The following is a 14,033-nucleotide window of genomic DNA, read 5'->3' on the forward strand; positions in this document are numbered from 1 at the left end:
TTTCCTACTCTTCTCTTCTCTCTCTCTCTCTCTCTATCTATCTATCTATCCATAGGTGGCCGTTCCAGTAAGCAGTTGTGAGTCAGAGGTGACGGTGCGACGCCCCTCGATCCTAACAGACAGGTTGCACTCCAGTATGCCGTTGGTGTGTTAAGGTAAGCTCAGGCACACACACACACACACACACCCCTACACACACACACACACACACACACACACACACACACACACACACACGCATCCACTGTCAATCAATTATCAATTATCACCTACCCCTACCTCCAAAGGCATAAATATCTTATGGCTGAGGCACAACACTCGCACACACAAAGGCAAGACACACACACACATTTGCATTACTACACTTATCAGGACCATCCATTCATTCCCTATTTAACCTTTACTCTAACCTAAACCTAATCCTAATTCTGATCTTAAACCTAAACCCAAATCCTAACCCTAACTAACCTTAACCCTTTTTTAGAAGTGAGGACCAGCAAAAATATCCTCAGTTTTGTAAGATTTTTTCCCATATTTTCTGTCCTTGTGTCACATTTGGTCCTCATATACACACACACACACACACACACACACACACACACACCAACTGTTTGTCATTCTCTCACCATTTAGTCTTATCCCCAAAGGCCACTCTGTCTTAAACCCAAACACACACACACACACACACACACACACACCCTCAGTCTTACAGCTACAGTACAGTGCCGCTATGCGCGCAGACAGAACTTGTAACAATCTGGATTGTGATAATCTATGATAATCATCCGCCACATGCCACCTAAAAACACACATGGGTGGCATTCTACACCCACACTGGCACATTGCTTCGGTGCATCTCGCCTCCCTCTGCGGCTCTCCCCAATGTCACTACCTCCGCCGTCAATGTCACCACTCCGCGCCTTATTTCTCTTTTATGTATGAGGAGCCTGCGATATAGCACGCGGCGAAGGGAGGGGAGAAAAAAGGGAACGAATACGGGCGAATCTGGAACAATTTATGTTTGGCATTAGTGTAATTGAATCCCACTCGTATATCAAGCGGCGGGCGAAAAAAGTTGCGAGGTGTGGGTGATATAAACGCGAGGTAGGGATCCATGAAAACACGGATCCGTCCCTCCCCTTTCCTTGTCTTCCGAACAATGTCTCCCCATCTCTTTTTTTATTCTCTCTCTCTCTCTCCCTCCCTTGCTTTCTCTCCCTCCTTTAGCTAGATGGATGATAAATTCCCAGCCGGAGAGCCAGCAACAGCTGTTGGCAGACAGGCCTGATATGAGAATAGCAGCATAGGATGAGCAGGCATTAAAAATTAATACGCTATTTAGCCTAGGTGTATTTTAGGTATTTGACATTTTCATGTCCGGGACAGACTAAATTTATTCATAGTACAGAAAAAAAATAAAAATAAAAAAATAAAAAAAGAGAGAAGAAGGAGGAAGGGGTAGGGGAGGAGGGAGAGAGGGAGAGAGGGAGAGAGGGAGAGAGGGAGAGAGGGATGCAGGGAACACTAAGTGAAGGCCATTCAGGATCTTTTATGGTCACCCTGGTTCACCTTGCCTCCCACCACAGTGATGAGCGTGGGGGCTTGGAGTACATGCTATGTGTCTGCTCCTGAGCAGGCGAATAAAGCATATCATGACGAGGCTGGCGGTAATGAACACTCGGCACACAAGTGGAAATTGTTTTCCCAGCGAAAACCCCCTCAACAGCCATCTTATCTATCTGACGGTAGGCCTGTAGCTCAAAGTGTGGTGTGTGTGTGTGTGCGGTGCAGCGAAATAGCCCAGCAAACATTTTGACATTTAATAGGCGTTGATAGGACGGCCTGCACCAACGCTGAGTGTAAATATAAAGCCAAAATTAAAGAGATGACAGCTGTAATCGTCCATAGCTGCTACCTGCATCTGTATCTTTCTGATATCAAAGCTGTTTCATATACATCTTTACCATGTGTGAGCTTGGAATCATAAGGTACTATTTCACTTTTCTTTTCTTTTCGCAATCACAATTGAGTTATACACATATTCATGCTCTTTGAATGTTACTTTATGCTCTTGTGGTGTTGTTTTTTTGCCAGCTGGTATGGCAAAATTTCAACGCTCAAGATCTAAGAACTGCGCTCCACCCAGAGTGAAACTTAGAATTCCAAGCTCATGCATGGCATAGTAACACATTGTGAACATTTTGAGTTGACGTTGAACTTGGTCAATTGCTTGCTGGAAGCCTATAGGTCATTTGGACATAAAGTAGCGAATGTCTGTGTTCCCACATCGCATGGTATCTCACATGGTGTCACTTTGAACTCATCTTCCCTCTTACATTTCTCATGTTCAGGTAGGACTCACATTCAAAGAGCCTGCAGATAAATCCTGTTATTGGTAATTGAGTCGAAAATGAGTAAAGTTTTAGAAACCCAACATACACAGTGGTGTCATATGATGAAGAAGATAAAAGAAATAGACAGATGATAGTCATTTATCCAAATTACAAACCCAGTCGTCATGAACATTTAGAATTCTATTCAATTTGTAGAATAGTGTCCCTGTTAGTATGCACAATTAAATGCAATTCAGACACAAATTCCCTTATACATACATGCTTGGTTTATATTTTGAGTGCGCTTTGGCCTGAAATCCCAGGCTATTTCACTGGTTTGAACAACCCACCTTCCCCAAAGGCTCGGGACTGTACCGCAGTCGGTGAAGCAAGACCCCTGGAGGTCCAGACAGTGAAAGTACAAGTCCCATGCTGAGCCAGGCTGGGGACAGTCCTCTCTCTCTCTCTCTATATATCACTCCATCCCTCGCTCTCTCTCCCCACTCCCTCCCTCCTTGGTGATTAATGGCTAATGCTGCTCTGGTACATCTCTATATCCCTCCTCATCCCTCCCTCGCTAATCGTTGTGAAATCTTAGACATGGCCTGGACTTGGCCTCCAGGAGAAAAGGGGGCAGGGGGGAATGGGGGGGCGTGGAGAGATGGAATGGGGGTGGGGGGGTGGTGGGGGGGGGGGGGTAATCGCCACCTCCCACAGCAGCCCTGATTTTTTCTTTTGACTTTTTGACTCGCTTCTTCCATCATATAGCTACCATCTCTCTCCCCATCTTCCCTATACCCTCGATATAGCACCTTTTTCTTTTTGTTACTTTTTTCATCAAGAGGCAAATTCAGGTCAGTCAGTCAGGGTGGAGACATTTCACTCCTCTATAAAAACCATTCTTTACAAATCACAAATCAGCTATTTTTGGAGCAGATCTAATCAATGATCTGATTTTATTTTATTTTTTTTCATGAAAATTTACTCCCGCAGTCCTCTTCTCACATAGGCTACAAATGAATTTGTGATGTCACACGATGGGAGAACGTCTGGGTTCTTCATCTATTAGTTTGCATGGACTGCTGCCATGCAGTGATGTATATAACAATATACAGTATATCGCTGTTGCTGATGACATGGGTTGAGAAAATTCTCCAACCTCTGATGAAACCCTTTTAAAACCCCATTGGACAATGTCAATAATGCATTGTCACTAAGCTGAAAACAAGGCTGCTTTTCTTCCTGAGTTCCTGAAAAGTTGACATTTTGGAGATACAAGGTTTTCACCTGACATCAGTAACTGATAACTAAATCTTTTTTTAGGATGCTAAGACAACATATACTGTAGCATTTTATAATAAAGCACATAAGCAATGCTTCTATCTAAATGCTATAAGCTATGTTAGCTAACGGTTATGTTGCCAGCGTTAACTAGCAAGCCAGCTAGCCAAATGTTATTGTATTCTCCATAGAAGAAATGAAGGTAGCTAGTCAACTAAGGAGTCAGAGAGCTGAGATTACATTCAAATAAAGTCAACACAAATCGTACGTAAACGCAAGATTTTGAAATGGTTCAATTGTAAAAAAACGAATTTGAAAACCCAGTCAGTTCTGTAAATCTATAAACAGGAGTGTAACCAATGTTTATTTTATATCCCTTCTTTACTCGCTCATCTTCCACCTCTCTTCTCATCTCTCCCGTTTTTTTTTTTTTTTTAAAACCTCTTTGTCTGCTAATGATTTTATTTCCTCCACTTATTTCCACTCATACCCTCCTCCCCCTCCCTACCTCTGTCGCCGCCACCCTCCTCGGCAACTTCCCGTCCCCGCGCCGTGCCGTATATACACCGACTGTTATTACCTTGGGGAACGTTTAGCAGCTCCGTGTTTAACACCATAACCCCTCCGCTAGATCGGCTCGGGAAAAAACGGAGAGAGAAAAACCTGCGAGGCAGAAACCAGAGAAGGCTCGTGTTAGCCTAGCGTACGACTGATCACCACGATAAAGACGACAGGAGAGAGAGAGAGAGAGAGAATGAGAGAGAGAGCGAGAACGAGTGTGTGCCAAGCCCGTTTTATTTCAACCTATTGGATGATCAGTGATTCTTAAGGGGAGGGATAATTTCCTGCGATATCTCGCACTACAAAGTAAGTAGAAATCAAAGCCCTTCACGCTGAGAGAGAGAGAGAGAGAGACAGAGAGAGGTACTATGAAAGAAACAATCTCAACAACCTCCTTCATTTCTGCCCCCCCCCCCCCCCCCCCCCCCCCACACACACACACACACACTTCCCATTGATTTCACGTAACCAGTGTTAACTGAAACTACTCGAGAGGCAACGGATCCGCTTGACTTTTCTATTTCGGAGGCGGGCGGTGATCGGTAGACGCAACCTCTCTGTGAAACGCTCGCGGTTAATTCCGTCGTTTTTTTTTTTGTAGTTTTCTTGTTTTATTCTGATCTGATTTTTTTCTTTTGTGTGTGTGTGTGTGTGTGTGTGTGTGTGTTTCTGATATTCCTTCACCAAATGAAAAGTTAGGCCCCAGTCTAGGAAGTGCAAGTTCGGAGGATGTTCACGAGCCCCCTCCCCTCCCCATCCTCTCTCTCTTTTCTACAAATTGTCCGCAAATCGGGGGGCGGGGTGGGGGGGGTGCCTTCGAAGCGATTTCCCATTTCCCTCTGCGGCGTAAAAAGGGGGTGTTGGGTTGGGGGGGGTGTCATGACGGCCAATGTGCCTTTGAGCCCCGCAGCCTCTTGGCAGATTACTGTCGCTCCTTATCATTCAAATCGAAACCCCCCGCTTCCTTTTGACTAACATATTGTACACATCCACCCCCCCCCCCACCCCCCCCACCCCCCCCACCCTTTTCCTTGTCCGTGACAGGGATCTGTGGGCGTTGATGTCTGTCTCAGAGGAGTTTAAGGGGTGGATTGGGGAGTGGGGGGGGGGGGGGGGGGGGGCAACTTGACAGATAGCAGGACTACCAAAGGAGTCAAAACCGAGGCATGTCCGTGTCCATCAACGTGCACGTGCACATGCACATGCATAAGGGGGGGGGGGGGTGGCGTGCACGTATACCAGTCACTGGTGGCAGCTCAGGGAGAGGAAGAGGGAGACTGTCAGGTGATTATGAAAAGAAAAAAATGTGTTGGGGGTGGGTGGGACACTGAGACAGGAGCTCTCTCTCACACACACACACACACACACACACACACTCTCAGGGGTCTCTCGCGCTCCGTCCCCTCATCCTCCCAGGATATCAGGTTGTAATTGATATATGGGCTCAGCCGTCTCTTCCCACCTCTCTCTCTCTCTCTCTCTCTCTCTCTCTCCGTGTGTGTGTGGGTGTGTGTGTGTGCGTTAAGGTCGACTTATCTACATTTCACCTCTGATTCCTCCTCCCCCATTATATCTCCTTGTATATGGACCGACCGGCTACTAGATGGATATAGATGGACGGACGAGGGGGGAGAAAAAAAAGGAAAAAAAAATTCAAAGCGCTTTATTTCCGAAAGGCCTCAACCCTGGATACGTTATCAAAGTAACTTCCAGCTTATTAGCGACAAGAAGCCCCCCCCCCCCCCCCCCCCATCCCCCCTCCCATATCCTCCGTCTCGCTCCCCCCCCTCCCTCTCCTCCTTTGTGGCGTCGCTCGCTCGCCCCGGCAAGCTTCCTGAATTAAACCGCCGGCTTCCTGTTCTTTTATATGCACGGCCACATCTGGGGCGCCCGCTCGCAGGGCCCCGCCGCTTAATAACAATCACCTTCCCTTTCACTCGGCCCTGATTGTTTCTAATTCGCCCTGACAGATAGTAGCTGACAAGCCGCCCGCGCCTCCCTCCCTCCGTGACCCGAGCTCACTCAGCGCACTTATAAGGCCTGTCATTTTTAATATTTGATTTTCACTTCGCAAAAAGTTATGTGTTTTAGAGCCGCCCGCCGCTGCCGTGGCCGCAGCCGCCGCGGCCGCCGCCTCCTCCTCCTCCTCCAGCCGCATGATGAAATCAGTGTTTAACTGAAAGCCCCGACGAATGGCCGTCCGTCCCTTCCCTCTCTTCCCCTTTTGGCCCTTTCTCTGCTGTCTTTTTTTTTCTTCCCTCGCTTCCTGCAACCCCTCCACCACCCCCCCCACCCCCCCCCTTCTTCCTCCTCCTCTCACCCGTTAATTGTCTTTCTCCCTCCCTCTCTCTCTTTCTGTCTTCATCCCCTCCACCTCCTCCTTCCTTTCTGTCTCTTTCACTCAATCTTTCTCTCTCTCTTAGTTTACGAAGACAAGGCGAGCGGAGGATATAGCGATGGGATTGTACAGACTCATATGTAACCTCCGCAAATAACACTCATCCAGGCATATACAGTACAAAGCTAAGAACAGTACCGTGCGTATTGACGAGTAACCGATGTCCGCACCCCCCCCCCCCACCGACCCCCACCCCCCCTCCCCCCATCAGACATGCAGCTTACTGGCTTCCAGCATTATTTGCTTTCCATCGATTCCCAATAAAGGTATATGGAGCCATGTAAAATGCATATCAGGTAGGCTGATCGTTAAATGAAAGGATGGATTCATCGACAGCTTGACGGATGACATTTTGCCGGGCGATCCATACGGCCCCTTCGATAAAAACACAATTTGGAGCTTAACGGAAAGCAAAAAAAAAAAAAATGAAAATAAGCTATTTAGGACAGAGAAGGAGAGAGAGAGAGACAGAGAGGAGAAGATGAATAGCAATGCACCAACGCTAAAAACTTGTAAATCTACTCGTCCATAGCTGCTGCCTGCATCGTTCGCATCAAATCAGGACCTAAATATCTTTCTGATATCAGTTCAAAACAGTTTCCCGAGCTGTTCTAATATGATTTTTATGACTGTGCCATAATATCTTATAGTGAAAATTTTGTGCTGGTTCAGGTCGAACACCATCAAGCGCTCGCCGGATCCCGTCTTCGCGTCTTTCCCTTTATCAGAACAACAAATAAAAGATTTCCAAGTCATCCACCAACTCGGCAAACACTTTTCCTGCCCTTGCTATCAGCCTCGTGCACCCAAACATCATCTCACAAACACCCGACCCCCCCCCCCCACCCCACCCCCCCTATCCTCCACCAAGACATACTTCCATTTCGGGACACCGAGGTGCCCGGGGCGCGCCCGATGCCATTTTCCCTCTTTTCCCAACGACAAAAACACAACTAATTGGAGTACCACTGCATGTTTTCACTAAAGGCACAATTTAATTACATTTGAGCTGGGAATGAGTATTTTGGGAACGTCTGTATGTTCATTCAAACAAATGGAGCGAATGAAAAGCAATATTTGTTTTGCTTTGATTAGCAAACGGGCAGGGTAATTTGTTAAAAAGAAAAAAAAAAGAAAAAAAGGGTAAGGGCAGAAAATCTCTGTTTAACCCCCAGCTTTCCGAATGGTGGTCTACACTCACTCACACACACATACACATACACACACACACTTTATCCCCTCCCTAAACGTTTGTGCCCCTTCCTAAACGTTAATGAACTTTTGCTCCTGGCAGTCTGACTCTGACCTCCCTCCCTCTCTCTCTCTCTCTCTCTCTTTCTTCCTCTCCCTCTCTCTTTTCTCCCCGGTCCCCCCAGTCACTGTCCTGTGGTCCTCCTGTTCATAAATCCTTTATTAATAACTCGGTGAATAATGTAAAGAGTATTGTTTTCTCCAAGGTTGTATTAATAAACATGAATGAATTTATTTGTCTTCACCAAAGCATGATTAATGCACATTAATGCCTGGATATTGCTCACTCTGCCCCGCATCGCCAAGCGCATATCCCAACCCCAACCCCAGCCCCCCCTCCCAAAAAAAAAAAAAAAAAAAAAAATGACCCATCAACATTAAATATTTATGGCATAATATTAATGGTTTTGTAAAGAAAATAACAAGTTATTAATCCTCTGATTAACAACTGATTAACCTTTTTTATTAAACACGTGATCCGTGCATCGTCGACTCAGGATATGTCGACCGACTGCGCTGCAGAATAATTATTTTTGTGTCTTTTCTAATTGCAAAAATCGCATGGCTGAACTATATTGTGTGTGTGTGTGTGTGTGTGTGTGTGTGTGTGTGTGTGTGTCTTTCGCCTTGACACATGCACAGACACACCGCTCGCACTTGTTCAAACAACATGAGATGTGTAGCCCCAGATGAAGATGGTGGGGGTGGGGGGGTGGGGGGGATAAAGGAAAGGAAGAAAATAAAACACACAAACACAACTGGCAAATTCGTTCGCATTGAGAGGGGTGGGAAGGGGGGGGTAGGGGGGGGGGGACAAGCCCGCCTGCCTAAATATAGCGGCGGATCCTTTTTTAAAACAATGGGGTTTAATTCACATATCCGTTTATTCTGCAGTCATTGGCATGGGGTGGGAAAAGTGGAGAGAAAACACTGCGCTGAAGGACAAAACAATTTCTCTCCTCTCTCCCTCTCTTATTTTTTTTTTTTGCCTCTGCTCATCTCGGCGCTATTGTCTGTGTATTTTTAGTTCTCGTCCGCCGAAAGACAATTATGTTATGTTTTCTGACATGCCCGCATTGACTTCAGATTGGAGGGGCTGAATTAGATAATAACACAATAGGCAGAGACAATATACATCTCTCTCTCTTACGCGGATCTTCCGTTCAAGTCCACCTGACACTTTTTTCCAGAATAGCAGCGTTTTAGAGACGGTGCCGTTTTACTTGATTTGGAACGGATGACAGCATGTCACCGTACTGTGGTGGACTTCAACATGGGGGATATCAATAGGCTTTTATATTTGGATGATACCCATCGGAGGATTCATCTGAGAGAAAAAGTTTATTTTCCCTGCCCCTGAATCAGAGGCCGCATGGTGATGTACAGCACAGAAAATGTTCAGTTAACAAGGTTTAAAAAATGAAGGATTTCCTGGGGTGACGTGCACATTTTCCACTACTGATAGTAATAGTATGTTGCAAGACTAATGTTGATGTGTGAGTTCAAATGATTATAAATCTGTTAAGTCCGTCAAATTCAAATTATATATATACAGTATAATATGACTTTATGGCAGGGTAAAACTTTGGAAACTGTTTTGAATATCAGAAAGATATTTAGGTCCCGGTTTCACAAATCGATGCAGGCAGCAGCTATGGACGACTGCAGATTCCGTCTTCAGATTCCGTTTTCAGCGTTGGTGCAGAACGTCTATTCAACGTCTCAACGTTGGCCGAGATCATATAGGTCAGATTGCCTTGGGTTTCTGGTTTCTAGATTTTGAGAATAGATGACCATGTCCTCTTTGAATCCAGTCTGTACGGAGGTGAGCAGACAGGGTCAACGCTGCTGCATCTCACTCCAGAAAGCCACGTTAAGCCCCTCGCACCACCTCGCCAACTTCTTTTAATTTCATTCATATCTTTGTTTAAGCTTGCCCCCCCCCCCGGCCATCTTACTTTTTTTTTCCTTTTTTTCCCGTGCTCCATTTTTCTAAGGCGAGCTGGGCTTTTCTTCAGCCGGGCCGGATCCATCAAAGGCCCGAGCGTTGTGAAAGACGGCAACAATAGAGGGTCTTTTTTTGGGGGGAGATGTGTGAGGGGATAAGTGTGTTGGGGGACACTTGTTGTGGTTTTCTTTTTTTTTCTCTTCATGCCTGGTCTTATGATGGATCGCGGCTCATTTCTGCGGGGGGTTCGCTTTGTTTGTCTCTCTCTCTCTCTCTCTCTCTCTCTCTCTCTCTCTCTCTCTCTCTCTTCTCTCTCCCCCTCCTTTCCAAAACGCCAACAGCAGGCTTCACCTTTGTCGCCTTTCCCCTTAACCGTTGACTCTCGCAAGGATCGCTTTCTCTCTTTCTTTCTGCTGCCTCGCTATCGCTTTTCCGACATCTGTCTCCACATTTCATTTGCTCAGTTCTCTCTCTCTCTCTCCATCCCACTTCTCTCTCTCTCTCTTTCTCTTTTTTGCTCTTTTCTCTCTTAACTCGTGCCATCCTGGGAATCCGCACAAACCAGTTACGCGCCCCGCGCCGAAAAAACAATTATCTTTGAACTTGCTTTTAGTGCTGTTTGTCCTAATTACAGATCATTTTCCCCCCGTCAAGATTTTTCTACTTTTATTGTAGTGTTGCCCTGGATGCGGATCCTATTGAGGTTCAACCTTATTTTACTCTCCTGGAACTCCCCCTAAGACCTGGATTCATCACATTTATTCCCCACGGCCCTCCTTTCCTGCGCTCGCTTTCTTTTTTCTTTCTTTTTTTCTCGCTTCTCATGCGCTGTCTCTCACCCGTTCTCTCTTTCTGTCTCTTGCCATTCTCTCGCTGTCTTCAAATTTCCTTTCTCTCATTTTTTTTTTGGAGATATAATTTTTTAAGCTATCGTCGAAATGAATTAGTCTGATCACAAAATACACAGAAGGACATACGGTTTGGCCCGATTTCTGAGATGTGGCCGGGTTCAGATTTTGGACGTTTGGCAGAAGAGAGTGTGTGTGTTTGTGTGTGTGTGTGTGTGTGTGCGTGCGTCCATGGCTATCTGCACGCATTCGCTTCGAAGTCGGATCTCCAGGGCCTCTTGGGAGTTGGAGGGTATTTATAGTGTGCTGGTACAGAGGTGGACTTCATAGTAATTAAGAGACCGGTAAAGGTGTTTAATTCTACTTTTCCAAATGCAATTTACAGTATCCCCCCTCTGTTAACTATTTGTGAGTGGGCCTCACATGAAAACGCACACACACACACACACACTGAGCGGTAGGTACATGGGCCCTAAGCCTCTTATGACTTCTCCTTGTCTCCATGCAGTGCAGACACAACACTGTGTCAGGGAGAGGTTTAGGCATGGTGCGGGCCTTCCGTAATTACTCAGGGATTGCTAAGCAGATACGATTGTGCTTTTGCTACAGTAGGCGCTGGGTCAGTGGCGGCCTATGGGATTAAGCGGCACACACTGGCTCCAGTCGGGGGGGGGGGGAACGGAGAAACATGCCCGGCGAGGCATGGCAGAGCTTCGGCAGAACGACTAGACTTACCTGAGCCGAGGGCACGAAGATATACGGGAATGTAAAAAAAAAGTATATAGAGTAGCGAATAGAATAGTTCCCCCGTTATCCGATGCCATAAGTGCAGCATGAGAAACACGGCGTTTTTTTTTCCTTTTTCTTTCTTGATTTATTTCTGCCATCAATCACAGAGAAGAACATGAATATAAAGGCCCGTGTTCCCCAGCCGCCTCTGTTACCTCCAAAAACATTATTACCGCCTCTCTCTCACTCTCTCTCTCTCTCTCTCTCTCTCTCTCTCTCTCTCCTTTCCGTCTATGCTCCGTAACACTTTTATTGGCTGGCAAAAGACGGAGCCGAGAAGCCTCTTTTGCTCTCTGTGTGAGTGGCAGCCACTTTTTTCTGAAGAGGCTCCTCGACGCGACACACACAGGAGACCCGAACTATCTTCTGTTCATTTATTCAGAGCATTTAAGAGGAGAAAAGAGAAGGGTGGGGGTGGGGGGGGGGGGTGGGGAGTATGTGTGCGTGTATCAGAGACAGAGAGTGTGTGTGCTTGTCTCTGTCTCCAGTGACTTGTGTGTTAAGTCAGACTGGACCTCCACGCCATTTGAAGGCCACTCATGGGCCACTAGCTCCTTAGAAGCTACATAATACTTAAGAAACACATCTTAGCACACACACACACACACGTCTGTTATCGCTATATGTGTGAGGATCTTCCATTGAATCCCTAAGTCATTCCCCAACCCTAACCTTCACCACCATATTGCAAACCTTAACCATGATCCTAAACTAATCCTAATTGTAATCTTAACCCTAAACCCAAGTCCTAATCCTAAATTATCCTAAATTTACCCCGTGTAGAAGTGAGGACAGGCAAAATGTCCTCACTTTGTAGGATCTTCCTCATCTCTCCATCCTTGTGACGTCCTCATAAGGATAGAGACAGAAGACAGGCAAAATGTCCTCACTTTGTAGGACTTTCCTCACCTCTCCATCCTTGTGACGTCCTCATAAGGATAGAAACACCTGAATACAAACACTTTCCTCACACCTAGGATAGTTGAATCGTACCGTCTCCTCTTAGAGGTTCCTCCCTCAAACGAGTCGAGAAAGCGAGCGAACTTCTACTCTTCTCCTCTCCCCAGCGGGCGCTGTAAGTCTGTCACTCCGCTTGTGCACACATTAGATTTGTCACTGAACAAATAGAGACACGGCGAGCGCAGTCAAAACACTCCAAACCGTCGGGAGTTTTTCGGTGGGAGGGAGTCATTTTCGCCTCCCTGTCGCCGGCGCGCGTTTGGACGCACCATCACAGGAGTTTCGGTGACAGCCCGGTGAAGGCTGCTTTGTTTGCCTAAGTCGTCTCCATTCCTTTTAATGAGCCATTATGGTTATGTTTTGTCTCACTCGTGTTCGTTGGCTGGCTGAGTTTCTGAGACGGAAAGACAGAGAGGAGACGGCGGGGGGGTGGGGGGGAGGTGGGGAGGTAGGCCCCTGTCTTCAAACCCCTTCCCGGCGTTTTCCAGAAAGAGAAGCTGTCGGAGAGAGAGACGGAGTCAGCGGGAAAGGCAGAGGAACGAGAGAAAGGGGTTAGACCGATATATTGGGTCGATATCGACCCAGTGTATCGCCTGTGACAAATCGGATATTGGCCTGTCAGTGTTGTCCACCTCTGATATAAGATGGCGTTTCCCTACTTTTTCATTTTATCTTACGCAGCTGCTAACCCACCTCAAAGAATTCATTCCTATGAGTTTCAATGGAGAGTTTTAGTGTCCCAGGATGGTATAAAGGCTTTTTCAGAGCCTTTTCCACCCTGACAAGAATAAACTTCTGCAGTAATCTGGTGGAGGAATCATTCTTGGTCACGTTTTTGACATTCTTGCTTTATTGAATAGTTTTACAGTAGAGAGAAAGACAATACATGATGGGAGATAAGAGAGGTGATGACATGCAACAAAGTACCTTGCTTTGAACCCAGGATTTCACAATTTCATGGTGTATGCACCTTAGCCAACTGAGCCACCAGGAACTCTTGGGAAAGCTCACATTTGAAGATATTGAGTATTTAAAAAAAAATCGGCCACTGGCAGCTTCAATCCCCAAAATATATCGTCATCGGGCTTCAAAAACTCATATCGGTCTAATCCTGCGGGAGAGCAGCAGACAGCTACCTCCTCAACTTCTCGACTTGACTCCGTTAAGCTCTCCGTCATCTGTCTTGTCGCTCTTAACCGTTTCCCAAATCAAAGCCGCGAGACGTGGAGCCAAACCCTCCTCTGTCTTCTCCTCCTCCTCCTCCTCTTTCTTTCCTCTTGTCTTCTCCCGTTTGCCCGGAGGTGCGAGGAGCTTCCTCTCCGCGGCGAGCGAGCGGCAAAGGCAGGCTGGAGCCGAGCGGGATGGGAAGTGATGGGATGTTGAAGGGGGGAGAAGATGAGGGGAGTCGGGTGGCTAGGCAGACACTGTGACAACCTACCTGTCAGCAGGTACTCAGGATAATTGGTAAACGAAGACCGCGGGATAGTGGTGGGGCCCCTTCTCTTCTCTCTGTCTTCTCCTCTGTTCTCCGTTTGATGAATATTTGAAGTCGCCAGGCAGTCGTTGGAAGCTCGTTCCTTCCATGTTTTGCTCAGAGAGAGACAGGGGCCATCAAGGAGAGAGGAGAAGAAAAAAAGGGAGGAGGAGGGAGGAGGAACACGCTC

This window comes from Centroberyx gerrardi, chromosome 1 (genome assembly GCF_048128805.1).
Source record: "Centroberyx gerrardi isolate f3 chromosome 1, fCenGer3.hap1.cur.20231027, whole genome shotgun sequence".
NCBI classification, from domain to species: Eukaryota; Metazoa; Chordata; class Actinopteri; order Beryciformes; family Berycidae; genus Centroberyx; species Centroberyx gerrardi.